The sequence below is a fragment of the Wyeomyia smithii genome, chromosome 3 (assembly GCF_029784165.1).
Source record: "Wyeomyia smithii strain HCP4-BCI-WySm-NY-G18 chromosome 3, ASM2978416v1, whole genome shotgun sequence".
Taxonomy (NCBI): Eukaryota; Metazoa; Arthropoda; class Insecta; order Diptera; family Culicidae; genus Wyeomyia; species Wyeomyia smithii.
This window is the reverse complement of record NC_073696.1, coordinates 18909440-18923937: the sequence shown is the minus strand read 5'-3', so window position 1 is coordinate 18923937 and position 14498 is coordinate 18909440. Positions and strand designations below refer to the sequence as shown.

The window sequence follows — 14498 nt, the reverse complement described above, 5'->3', positions numbered from 1 at the left end:
AACCTTCTTTTGTTCGCGTACCCCTTGGCGATATTTTTCATATCGGTTGTACCCCCTGGCTTGGAATGTTTTCGCAGAGTGGGAGAGAGTAGTGTTAGATCATGTTGTGGTAGTCTTGTTTAGGTTTCAAATTAAACTATGGTTTGTTTGATTGCTGCAGTCATGTTTTAAGAGCAAAATTGAAAAACAAGTAGTATTTTACAACAAAGTATTTTAGAGTATTTTAGAGCCGATACCCTACTGATTATCTGCTACTTGTAATAAAAATTTGTTTTGAAATTGCTCCTGCTAGGGCGACGTTACCAATCACAAACTTGGATTTCAGGTAGTTAAAATGTTTTGAGTTTCTCAATTGCCGACCAGCAATCAGAATACTACCTCTTTCCAATCCAAAACATCAATGGACAGCCGTCTACAATGTATTTTAACACCGTATATTGCAAATAATGACCGGTTCCAGGTAAGCGGGTATTCACCCTCTAGCAGACACACCCCTCGGATCGTATACCTGCGAAAGTTTCGTTCAAATCGCTGAAAGAGTGTATGTGCATTAGCGGGACATCACACTGGTAGTAGTAACAGCGGCAGTCGCCTGCTGTGCTCTACGAAGGCTGTATAGAATTTTACAGTTTCTGTAGTAGCCGCACTCCATTCATGCTCTCGCTCGACCTAGCTTCCGTAGCCGACAGACGGACGGTCGTGTGTGTGTGTATTGGTTTGTGTTGGTATATTTTGCAACGATGCTTTGGACTCCAATTGGAATGCTTGCGCAGCCAAGGTTGCCAATTATAATCGGAAATTATAGTAATTTCATAATTAAGTCATTGCTGGAACGGAAGTTTTCTCATATGAACATAAGATTATTGAAATTATATGGAGTTATTTTATTACAGCGAACAGAAATATTTCTTAAATGAAATTGATATACAGGGTTTTTGGGAGCTCACATAAAAAATTTTAAGGGGTGGTAGGGAGCTCTATTCGATGAAAACAATCCTTCTACGCATATGGTTGAAATTTACCCACTGCAGAGTTGTTCACTTTTTTCAGTTTTCGGTTAGGTTTGCCTTTAACGAGGTCTAGCACAAGAAGTATGATAGCTAGCTCAATTCTGTTTGTTTCTTTGGAAAGCTGAGAGTAAGTGGTGCAGAAATTGTGAATCTCACTAAATTAAACGAAGACGCAGCTTATTGCTTTTCAAGTGAAATAGCAGCTAAACCAAAATAGTTAGATGCTTGGTGTCATGAAACAACTTGTAGAGTAGACTTCAATGTTAAATTTAGTCAACAACAAAATCTATGTTTATCACACATTTTTTTAGTAAAAATTGCTGTTTAGTTCTCAAAAAATATTTGATTTCACATTTGTTTCTTCCTAAGTGCTTCTTATTCTCTCTAATTTTAGGTTTTTGAGACATCATTGATTACGAAATTTTCTCAGCTTTCCAAAGAAACCAATAGAGTTGAGCTAGCTATGATACTTCTTGTGCTAGACCTTGTTAAGGGCAAACATAACCGAAAACTGATAAAAGTGAATATCTCTGCAGTAGTTAAATTTCGGCCATATGCGTAGAAAGTTTTTTTTCATCACCACTTAAAGGATTAAGTGAGCTTCCTAACACCCTGTATTGTGACCATAATCAGGTATGCTGTAGAGGGACATTTTAGTGAAACTTCGTGAGTTTGGCGATATTAGTTCTAAAACAATGTGAAAAAAGACTCTTCAACACAACGAAAACAATATGTAAGAATCATTTCTCTTTTCAGCAGCATTCACCTGAACCTTTTTTGTATGCTTTTGAAAAGAAAAAAATTAAATCTTTAAAGTCTTGCAAAAAAAATTTAAATGTATTTTTATATTAGTTTACAAAGCATGAACACTATTTAGAATGGGCGCACACAGAGTTCGGAAATGTTGTGAAGATAAATGAAATATTTCAAAATATATGGAAACGTATCTTAAGTGAAGCGGAAGATTGCTAAGAAAAGTTGAAAGGATTTAGGAATGGTTTAGAATATCTTGAAAAGGTCAAGGAAAAACTACAATAGTGTTTGGAAAATTCCAAAAGAAGCAAGAAGTAACTAGAAGAGAGGCTAGGTTTGGTCTAAAATATTAAAAAATCAGATTGATTGTGAGTCACGACCGCAAAGTTGACTACATAAAGTTGTTTGTTATACAATAAAGCTTGTACGTTGCATTCGAAAGTGATAGCATCAGTGGTGGGCACCATTCCGCTAATTCGCTAATTCGCTAATTAGCGACGCTGAAATTCAGTTAGCGATTTAGCGATTTCGCTAATTTTTGAGCTGGTTAGCGAAACTGTTAGCGTCGCTAAAATTTTGGCCTTCGAAACGCTAATCGCTAATTCGCTAAAGTTTGTGGAGAAGCGACAATAGAAATATTTAGAAAAACTGAGAATTGCTGATGGCGTACGTAAATTGCTTCGAAAGATGACATACTTTACTGCGATAATTACTTTTGTCAGTTTTTTTAGCCTAGAATGGAGTTCCAGTTATCGTACAAGCCACAGGAGCATTTTGAAGAACAAGCACAAGGTCTAGATTGAATTTTCGGCAAACCAAGAACTTTGGTAAATTGCAATGCGCTTGAAATTATGACAACTTTGGTTCCACTTTTTCGATTCAGATAATAATTGAATTGTCATGAAAACATTCCTAAGAGTATCTATTTTCAATGCAAGCTAAATAACTTTTGTTATTCTTGTTTTTACAAAATCAAATATGAATACCGTTTCGTGAACCTCTTACTGTAAATAGCTTTAAAAAGTAATTGTTTTCGTTTGTTTAACCAAAACAGATCAAAGTGGTCCAAATCTTACAAAACACGAGCAATAAATATAGCGATATGACTATTTACATATTAAAAAGTTAGCGATTAGCGATTAGCGAAAGTTCCGCTAATGTGGGTTTAGCGTTTAGCGTTTAGCGATTATCGAGCTAAATTTTCCGGTTAGCGACTTAGCGATTAGCGTCGCTAAATTTTCGGTTAACGGTGCCCACCACTGGATAGCATGTAATGAGATTGAAACAAACTTTTCTGGGAGTTTTCGGGCATAATGTGGTGACCTAAAACTGATTTAAAATGGCATCTGGGGCCAATTTCTAGATCTTGCACATTATCCCGATATAGAAAATGCTCATATTAGGTGGTATTTGGTCATTTCAGGCTGTTTTCTGCAAACCGGTAGTCGTCATCTTTGTTTTCAATATCGTTTCCTTTAGGTGGTTTCAGCACTGATTGACCGAAACCTACATTCAAAATAAGGCCAGATATTTTTCAGCAGTTCAATAACTAACATATTTAAATTACAATTCTGCAATTTGGTGGATGCGTAGATAACTTCCCAAAGGATTGTTACAGAAACTAAAAAATTAGTTGAAAACTAATCAAGTTGAAATATAGAGAATGCGATATATGTTCCGAATTGAAATATTCTTTTGCACTCTCTTTCAGAAGCCTCCCGAAAGAAGAATCAAGAAAACGTGTGCCTTAAACGAGTTCTGAAATCAACAAATAAAAAAAAGTTTGGATTTGTTAAGAATTTATAGGTAGATCGAGAACTTATAGAGTCTATAAATATTTTATAAACACTCCCAGCTGGTCTCGAGGTACGATGCTGGCCTAACAAGCGGGTCATCGTAGTTTCGAGTTTCGGCTCGGGAGAGACTGTTATTGTCAGTGGGACCGTAGCGCTAACCCCGCAATTGTCCTGTACACTTAACAGTTGGCTGCGAAGTCTGTGTATAATAAACAGAAGGTCGAGTTCCGATACGGAATGTAGCACCAAGGCTTTGCTTTGCGTTTTGAATGTTTTATAAAAGGAATAGAAAAACCAATCCTAAATATAATTATAATATTAGTAGAGTTTATTATAATATTAGAAGAGTTTAAAAAGGCCCAGAAACATTAAAAATGTCTTGAAAGAAAGAAAGTTCTTCTTAGCTTAAAACAGTTTTCAGTCTCTCTGAAAGAACAAGGGTCTTGAACGAAATTACAAAAAAATGAAATATAAGATTTTAAATGCATACGAGAAAATTGAAAGGATTTCAGAATAACTCCATAAGCATTCCAAACGTGAGAAAATCAGAATACAGTTGAGTACAGAAAAAGTGTTGAACGTGCCTTGCTTAGAAGAGAAAAGAATAAGTCCTAGGAATTATTCGAAAACGTAAAATGTGTTAAAGAAAGTTAAAACAACCAGAAGCAGTTATGCAAGTTTAGAAAAAGTATAGTGTGATTAACTTGTCATGAAATATGTATAATATTAAAAACATTGAAAAACAAACAAATTTTTTTTAATCTATACGAATTCTTGCAGATTAAATTCTAATTAGGCTGATACAAATCCTGAATAGTTTTTATGTCCATGGTTATCAAAGTTAGCAAAAGGGAGCTCAATAAATAAATAACATTGAGAAGAAAAAAAAGAAATAGCTTTCATAAAAAATTGTGTGCAACTTGCATGCAAAAGTTAGTTGAAAAACATCACATTATTATCATTATTAATCATTTGGATTGCCTTTTAATGACACTTTCACTGTCACTGGACTTGTTATACATATTACGCTGTCGAAAAGTCAATAATATTAACAAAACGATTTGAACTTTTTTTCTTCCCCTTTCAATTTTCAACATTTTTGAAGGGGGGGGGAGGTGACTTAAAATGAAAATGAAATTTGTATCGGCCTTACTATTTGCAATGCTTTCAGTTGATTTTGGAGAATTTCTGCTGGGATTTAAGTGATCTTTTAGAAGGAGTTAATGCAGATGATTCGAAGACTTTTATTACATTTTCCATGGATTTTTTTCCAGTCGTTCGATTTTGGATGCTGAGAGTAAAGATGTCGATGGATTGAATTTTATAATCTAAGATGGAGGCCCGTATATCTTTCGACTGAGCTCGATGCGATCAGAGCAGGAAGATTGTTTTTTAGGAATTTGTTGACAGGATATGAACAAAATTGGAGTAATGCTGATGTGCTCATCATTTTAACAAAATATTTCAGAGTTTGTTAAGAGTTAAATGCAAAAACCATATGAAATCTTGTGCAATATTTTCTAAAAACCCCTTTCCTTTTCTCGCAAAGTGTCAATAAAATATATAAAAATTAATAAATGGCCCGATTATCCGAACCTGCAAACCTCCGAAAAACCGAGTCTGATCTGTATTCAGCTTCAATTAAATCCTATTAACGGAAAGATAGTTTGCGTCAGTTTGACTCCGTGCTTTTAGCAATGTTACGCTCTTTTCATCTAACAGTCAATCAGTTTTTACTCGTTTTTTTCTAAATCAATATAGAAATATTAAAAACCTAAATTCTAGTTTTTGTTATTTATGGATGTGTTAACACCGTAATGACCATTCATCGATAGTCCCAGCTTTGGCTGGACATATACTAAAATTGGAACGATACAGAGAAGATTAGCATACCATTCATCGATAATTTATGAAGAAAAAGTTTCATTTCCAATCATTTAAAAGTCGGGAGTCAATTTGACGCATGATTATCTTTTTACGCATATCAATATATGATTATCTTTTCGGGGTCAATTTATCGGAAACGGATATCCGGTTACAGAGGTAAGAATAAAAAAAAAATTGAACCTAAATTACGCAGATGAGATCTCAAATATGCAATGTCAATGTTTCACTGAAATCTGGTAAGACGATGCTAATTTTAGAGACGAGTTTGCCTCCCGCATAATCAATAACCATAAAACGTGCCTAACAACTAGTTCGGGGTATAGTCACGACCATGTGGGTTATCGTAAAACTATCTTGACTATAATCCGTTCATAGTTTTTGTTAATGCGGGTTGACATCCCTGAATAGCAACAAATGAACAAAAAAATTTAACGCCTATAAGGTAATAGGAACTGGCAACCTTGCTTTAAGCTCGAGTTTGAAATGCATCGAAACGGTATGTTTTTGACACCAGACAGCAATTACGTACACTAGTGTTCTGAATTCTGCTAAAGTATGATTTCTTTTATAGTATCTGTGAAATACTATCGAGTTCACCGTAGGGTTGAACTACATCCCATTAAGGATAATAAGCAATATGTTGAAGAAACATGGCTTGATTAATGTGGTGGAAACTAAGTTAGATTCTCCATTAAAAATTTCGCAGTTTATAGCAAAAAATACAGTTTCTATTCCGGTAGAGAAATAAATTCCCTTTAAATGACACTTGCTGTGGCAATCCACCCTATGGGTGGCCTTTCGTTAAGTTTACTTGTAATACACACACACTTACACACCTCCCACAAAAGTCCATTCAAATCCACCCGCTCGCTCCAGAGCGGCCAAGTGCTTTCGTCCGTTTGTGTGTGTGTGCGTGTTGCACGTATACGACCAGCGATCACTGCTCTTTTGGTCCATCCGTTCGGCCTGTTTAGTTGAGTTGTGAGTGGTGAAGTAGCAACAACACGAGGAAGAAACTTTGTTGAAACTCTTTTTGGCGAACGCATTTGCCGTTTACGGTTTTCCTCCTCTCGTGTCCCGTGTGTGCCCGTCGGACCCGTCGGATTGTAACGAAGAAGACTGGCTGCCTTTAAGTGAGGCCATTTGTTTCAGGTTTCACAGTGCGTTAGTTTTGCTCGGAATAATCGATTTCGGTGTCTGAATAAATGCAGAAACGTCACCGTGTGGAGTGCGAAGTGATTTGATTTGATGCCCTGAATATCGCGAGAGTGGATTTCCAGCGAAACGTTCCAAAGTTCAGACGTAAAGTGTTTCCGTTCGAACGGTTTTGATAGTGTATGTGTGCGAAATATTCTCGACCCATTATTATTGTTGCTGCTACTACTACGGTCGAGTGTTCGTTCCGGAAGAACTTCGGAATATAGCAAGTCTCGTTCGTCCCGGCCAAACCTTTCCAGGATACCCGTCGAAATAGTGCACCCCGAATTCTCCATTCATCGCCATCGAAAGGGAATTAACAGCAATTGAGTGTAATAATTCTTTATTCATGTAATTTTTAATCAATTTGTCTAACAGCAATGCTCTCCAAATCAGTTTGCATGAGATTCCGATCGGTGAAGTAATCACGGCTGGCCTTGACCTAACAGTAGTTTGTTTATCAATTTAGCGTGTTTTATTTCTAACAAGAAAAAAGTCAGGTTCTTAACAGCACATACAAAAGTGTCCGAGGTCGAAACTGGATAAATTTATGCATGCCAAGATAGATAGAATAGTGTTCGTGTTGGTGCATTTCTGTTTTTGTTTCACGCCACGTGAAGAAGAAGGTAAAGAATCCGCCTATGAAAGAGAGCGAAGAAAATAAGCTTCGCGCAATGGCTTTTAGCTGAAACCGAAGTCGACGGAGTGGAAGAAAAAGAAGTGCCTTACCTGCTTGCTGCAAGTGTGTGCGCGGCGTGTGACGCGAATGGTTGGTGCTTATTGTGTATGGTGGTTGTTGTTGTTCCACACGCCAAACTCGAGACGTTGTGCAAGGCTCGGAAAGATCGCGGGGTCAAAGTTGGCCCTGGACAAGTTTCTCGCTGGAAGCCGATCGGAATCTGGGCGAATAATCGCCCAAAAACCTTTCAGCATAAATTGCATAACAGTAGAACTATGGAAAAAATCATTATAAAGCAGGTATTGTAAATTTTCCAACTGCGTTGTTCGGTCAAAAAAATCCATAGCGAAACCAAATTGCCTCCAAATGTTCGCCTCGAATAAGACTGCGCTGCTTCATCATTATTATCGCTGTCGTCAGTCACCGTCGATTTCGCAGGAAAATTAGCTGCATGCCATGCGTCAGTCAGCAACGCGCTCGGCACAGTTGCTGCAAACCCCGTGAGTTTGTTTTTTTTTGCGTTTTGCTGGGCGAAATCGCGAGCCGGATTGCATACGCAAACATGTCTCGTGGACATTTTTTTTTGGGATCGAGTGCGCTGCCGGACTGGGTGCTGCTGCTGCATGAGGTGGAGGCAAATTCGCGGGGAGCTGAGCTGTGCTGAGTCAGCTCTCCGTTGCCATTGGTGTCGAGAAGATTCTGTTTTAAATATCGTCAGTTTAGAGTAATGAAATGTTGAATGAAGACACGAGAATTTACAGGTAAAATATTTCATTTATAATTGAATGTTTTTCACTGCACTTTAATTCTGATGTTATATTTGACTTTAATTTCAACGTGTTATACAGATCATATGAACGGAGAAAAACTCATAGAACGTATTCGGGAGATCTATTTTATAGTGATTGTTGACCTCCTTCCGAGGTTTGCACATGATAGGCATATCGCCAATAGGAATCGCGAATCTTAGTAGAATCAGGCCATCCGATGTCAAAAAGCACTTTAAGCATAAGTTTATTCTCAGGCTCCCCACCAGTTACCCTTCCTTTACGCTGAAATCTACAAATACCTTTGCGTGATTTCCTGGCCAGAAGAACGCACGACGAAACTTCTCCAGGCAATTATAATTGGCGATATTTGGCAGGAGGAAGGAGTCTCGATATAGGAGAACAGTAAGAAAGGGTAGCACATTACACACAAGCACTGATGAACAATAATAATAAGCATGCCACTTCTCAATAGAGGTATTGCTATTAATGGAAGTGCGGGATACAGCAGACACCCGGGCATATCTTACAATAGATCTACGATTCTGGTACGTAGAACTACGTTTTTGTTTCTATACTGGAGTACATTCTGTAAAAAAAAAAAAAAACAAACAAATGTGAGGTTAGTTTCCAAGTGAGAGCTCCATAGCCCCAAGTTTACAGAGTCCGCTTTGGTAAGCGGGTGGTCGTAGATTCGAATCTCAGTAGAATCAGGCCAAATGGTTGTCAAAGAACTTTAGCATGCGTTTGATCTCAGGCTCCCCTCCACGTACCTTTCCTTCAATTTGAATTCTACAGTACCCCTGTTGACTAACCTTCAAAACAAAAATAAGTCCCTATTATAATAAAACTTGTGTGAGCAACGTATGAAAATTCTCTCCAGGGAATTGTAATTAGGCGATATTGTTAGGATGGACAGAGGCTCGGTATAGTAGAGCAGTAAGCTTGAAACGGAAAGGTTAAAAACTTACACACAAGCACGGATAAGTGTATCACTTACTTCAATAGTGATACTGCCAATAATATGAAGTGCGGAATAGTGCTGGGACTACCCGGACTAAAATATCCGGATATCCGACCTCGGATATCCGACAAATATCCAAAATCCGGATCAACCGGATATCCGGACATTATCCTACAGGATATCCGGATTTTCGGATAGTCGGATATCCGGATATTGTATCCGAACATAGTTTAATGAGAATTATGTAAATAATTACTTACGAGGGGATGGGGGATTGTTGAAAAAGCCATTTTTCGCGTTACTTTTCATCCGAACGGGCCTAAAAGACAGAAAAAAATATCCGGATATCCGGGTAGTATATCCGGATATCCGACTATTCGATTATCCGTATCCGGATATCCGGACATCCGACTAGTATTCGTTTACACATCCGTGATCCGAGCTTCGGATAACCGGATCACGAATATATTCGGTTAAAAGTCCCAGCACTAGTGCGGAATACAGAAAACACCTGGGCAATATCACAATAGATTTAATCTCTGGTCCCAGTGATGAGTCCACACAAAATAAAAAAGCGGTAATAACTGCATAATCACATGATGGAATACAATAATCAATATGTCATCAGATAGATGAAATGTTGGACAATTCCGTGATACGTTACTTATCATTATTATTCCATTGCTCTTCCGTGGAAACGAGAAGTTTCAAGCTAAAAATCATGAAAATGATGCCTAAAAGATTGATGGGTCAGAATCAAAACCCCAAAATTTTGAAGCTAGATTGTAAAGTTTTGCGCCAGATTTTAGGATATGCCAAAACGTAGTTTTTTCAATAAAAAGATTCTTTCACTATACTAATATCTTCAGTTTTAGCGCATTGATTTCTAGACAAATTTAGGGTGATAATTTTCTTATACAGATAATAATTATCGATAATAAGCTTACAAGTTTATGGCGCTATCGTGCGACAAACATTGCTATGAGACAAAGTAAACCATATAATTGAGAATATAAAAAATAGCGTAACTCCACACTTTTCTCTATTTTGTGTATGCTTTGCGATCGCTCAAACATTCAAGTTCCGGGCTGCTGGTTTGCGAAAGGCGCATCAAAACCGAGCTTTTTATAGGCGCTTAAAATTGTAAAGGTAAACGGAGAGTGAATGTTTCATTTCTGTGATCCTGGGGGCACATAATTATCCTCGAAGAACATTAAAAGCAGGTGAAAGGCTGAAACCAAACTGCAGCCTGCTACATCATTTATTGTCAACCGGCCTAATTGGTCTCTATCATTTCCTGGTGTCGGTGTGATGATGGACAAAAGGTAATTTTACTTTCAGACCTTTTGATGTTCTTAGTTGCTCCAATCTATAGCAGAGTTGAGTTCGATTCTGCTCTGGGGGTCTCGGGTTTAGTGGTTAATTTGTGGTTTCGAAATACAATTTGTGGTGATTTGTGGTTGAGTAATTTCTGAGAAATTTACAGAAAACTGAGTCAAGCCATCTCTGAAAATGATTTCGCTTCAAATGAATCGGACAACGATGATATATACATCAATCGAAAGCTCTTAATTTGTGGTTCACGAAAATGTAGTATTTGTAGGCATAAAATAATTAAAAAACTATTATTTATTATTCAATAAGACCCAAAAGAACAGTTGTTAACGAGATGCAGTTCAAGGCTTAATGGTGTTCTGCGGCGAACAAAGTGGTCAAGAAGGGTTTACAAAACTTGATGGGAGAAGTCAAATGGAAGATCAAGTCAAATTTTTTTCTATTCTGTACGAATTGAGCTGGACATAGAAACATGATCTGATTTTCTCTAGCTTGGCAATCTAAAGTATTGCGACGGAATCTATATCAGTGGTCCTCTTAATACCTTGAGGTTATTGATGGAAACGTATTTCCCAGGTTCTCTTGTAAGGACGGACTTCGCTCTGATTAAGGTGAAAGCTGTTCTATGCAGACTTGCTCAGTGTCTATCAGATATGACAGATGAAATTTTTACGGGAACCATGGCGAAAATGCGATCAGATTATTGGAGTCCTACTTCGCTAGGAATCTGCATGTGTATTATTCTAAGATTGCTTCAAAAAAGTGAAGCAATACTAGTTCTTTCTATTACTGAGATTTTTAAGGTCAGTTTAAAGTTGAATTCTGTTCCTTCAATATGGATGGTAGTAAGAGTAATTTTCGTACCTGAAACTGGGAAGCGTGATAAGACACATCCACAGAGGCGTCTCGTCCACCTGTTCAACCTGTTCATAGGACAGGTAGATAATCTTAGAAAAAAGTGATTTTTTCACATTTGTAGAGTGGATGAAAAATCATCGGAATAATTTATTTGTAATTTCAATGTTATCCCGAACCTCCTTATTTTATTTTCTACATAGTGGAAATTTATGCACCGTGAAGTATGTAACCTGATGGGCTACACTTCGGACTACGCCATACAACTCACACGAAACGCAACCCACATGCAATAATGACTACCGTTTGTTCAGACCTTTCATTTGAACTAACCGTCGTTCAAGACTTCTCTGCACCTTCAAGTGCGGCAGGGTAGACGCAGTCATTTATGCTCACCACTACTAATGCGACGCCTCGCTTAAAAATGACATTTTTGGTTCAAACTTTCTGCTGAACAAAACCGATGTCAGCGAGAGTCATTACACACCACCTCTCTTTAGTGTCTGGTAATCTGTTTCGTTATGCCTTTCTGTTTCTTCTCTCGACGTCATTGAAATTTGAGAGAGACCACGTGGCCGCGAGAGTTCGCAGATCCATCTTCAAAGCTTTCGTAGTGCAAATGAAAAACGAGCAAATTCATTCATTATTTCTGTCAATGTGGTGGAATTCTTCCGTCGATGTATAGTTTCATTCAAACCTCTACACCACTTACGCGCTGTTTTTTTTAGTTCAAAATTTTAACATCGTCAAAAGGAAACGCTTTAGCATTGAAAAAAGATAGGTTTTTTACTCATGCGAAAAGTTTAGAGGCAAAAAGATCATAAACATAATTTTAATTATCGTTGGACAAAACCTGAATGATACTGACATTGCATATCAAAACACCATCCGTCGAGCGAACTTTTCTAGCTCTTCGACGGATCCAGAGTTATTTACGACTAAAACCGATCATTGAGAATCATGATGTGATAAATGTGGATAAAGATTTCCTCTATGAAATGATGCAGATATCATTATTCTACGAGAACATTATCGGAAAACTCGCGGTCATAATAGACCGTAGAATTTCTTTGCCATATAGATAAATGTAGAGAGATAAAAGGAGTCGAAACTGTTATCACGATACTGTTGTTTCAGTGTTGCAAATGTTGATTGAACAGGTAGCCCACTTGGTCACGCGTCGCCTCTGCACATCCAACATCATTTACACCCATAAGTCGTTCTTTGGTTTTGTTAAAGACTATGGAAAAAGTGTTGAATGACTTTATTCATTCATCTCACATGCAAACAAAACCGCTTTACAAGTTCCAGTTTGTCTATCAATCTGAAAAATCCACGGCTACAGCGCTTCATACAAAAAGTCACTTCTAGCTAAAGAAATTGCTCTGTGTTCTTTCTTGGTATTAAAAAGGCTTTTGATAATGCGTCTTATTCTTCAATGTCTATTGTAATAAAAAAAAAGATTTTACACCGATATTGTTGACTGGATTCATACTATGCTTGCAAAACGAAAAATCACTTCTGAGTTAGGAGGCTCATTTATTACGATAAGGGCAACAAAAGAATGTGCTGTGTTCTTTCACCACTTATGTGGTCTTTGGTTGTAGTTTAGGATAGTTAACATAGCTTAGGAAAGAACGCAAGAGCTAGAGCTTGAACGACCGAACATTTTTCAGGTAGTGAAGTTGCCCAAAGAACCACATATAGATTTGAGAATAATTTACCACCTTCAATGTTCAACAATTCAGTAGCCTTTGCTATGTAAAGATCGAAAACGATGCCGGCTACGTCCTTGCGGTCGATCAACCGTTGTTGCCAGAGATCGAGTTGACCTCTGCATCTCTAATGATTGTGGCGGAAAGGAAGGTACTTTTGTCACCGTTTCAGTGATGACTTTTTATACCTTTATCCTTCCCTCTGCGCACCTATAGACTCTATAGCTCTTCTTTGCCGAGCCTCGTTAGTAACTGTATGTGATTCCTGGAATTTCTGTAATTGTAATCGTACCATTCACTGAAAAAAAATGGAATTTAGTATAAAAACTTATGTTTGGTTGAGCAGATACTCCAGTTAGTGAACGGGTTGAATACTTAGGTGATATTCTTGATGCCAAGCTGAACTAGATTGCACATCTTGATCTTGTGGTTAGGCTCCAAGAACGTTGGAAGCGAGTAAGGCTTGTGAACAGGAATGGTTATGCAGATATACACACCCCTATACGTCCAAACCCGCCCTTTTCTTTGTACATGTACATTAGGGTGGCAGCGAAAAAGGCCATGTCAAATTCCTAAAACCGACCATGTACATTTTGTTCATTAGCCCAAAAAATGATCTTTGCAAAACCTCAGCTCAATCGGACATTGTTTAGGGGTGCCTCAAAGCACTCAAAGTTGTGATTTTTCCACCTCCGAAAAACTACCAAGGGGGGGGGGGGAGTATAGGAAATTGGGAAAATCTAAATTTTTTTTTTTATTAAAATAATTAACATCTGGTTTGGAACGAGCTGTGTGTCAGTTTAGAAGCCCATTTTAAAATATTTTATATTAGGCTTCCGGTTGCTCAGAAAACAAAGAAGGTCGATTTTCGGTCAAAATTTTTTTTTCGGGATAACACCAGATATCGAGGTTTTATGCATTTTTAAGACACTTGGCACCGAAAACAAAAATTTGGATTTTCCCAAACTCCCGTACTCCCTCCCACCTTGGAAGTTTTTCATTGGTCGAAAAATCACCGCTCTGAGGCATCCCTAAATCGTTTCCGATTGAGCTGAAATTTTGCACAGTTCATTTTTTGGGCCAATGAACAAAATGTACATGTTCGGTTTTAGAAATTCGATGATGATTTTTTTTTCACACGAGCATTGCCACCCTATTGTGCATCTTAGGTTGTCTGGGAAACGATCTCAGTTAATTTTTGTTGGATTTCTGGGACATTGAGATATTGGTGGGAACGAAAAGGCAGACGAGCTTGCAAATCAAGGATTTAACTCACAGTTCATGGACCCAAAACCTTCAATGAATGAAAATTAGACTAGTGTATATGAAACATAGCATTCATATACATTCAAAAATATTCTCACATTTTTCTTAACCGATTCTTGAAATGGTTTGACGATCTGGAATACAAATTCCGCCGCAAAAAAATTGCGAATCATCGCTGTTATCGGTTCTTGTACCCATACAGGCCTCAATGACAACTAGGCTGTAACAGGGATGACTTCCTCCATGTCCTTCGGAGAATACGGATGTTAGGTTG

At 37.8% G+C, this 14498-nt stretch overlaps 1 protein-coding gene and 1 pseudogene across 3 annotated transcripts in view; both read left to right on the top strand.

The window, feature by feature from the left end:
• The first annotated feature begins 5393 nt into the window (after positions 1 to 5393).
• LOC129733505 (U6 spliceosomal RNA) lies at positions 5394 to 5488 on the top strand (annotated as a pseudogene).
• Positions 5489 to 6413: 925 nt separating this feature from the next.
• The window catches only part of LOC129732650 (klarsicht protein), a 446402-nt gene continuing 438317 nt past the window's right edge, over positions 6414 to 14498 (top strand). For 2 of the 3 annotated variants that reach the window (XM_055693703.1, XM_055693702.1), the window contains exon 1: positions 6416 to 6975. The gene's annotated coding sequence lies outside the window, so the exon portion shown is untranslated. Of the gene's footprint in view, positions 6976 to 14498 lie in introns of all 3 variants that reach the window. The other variant, XR_008729309.1, reaches the window with a different exon arrangement.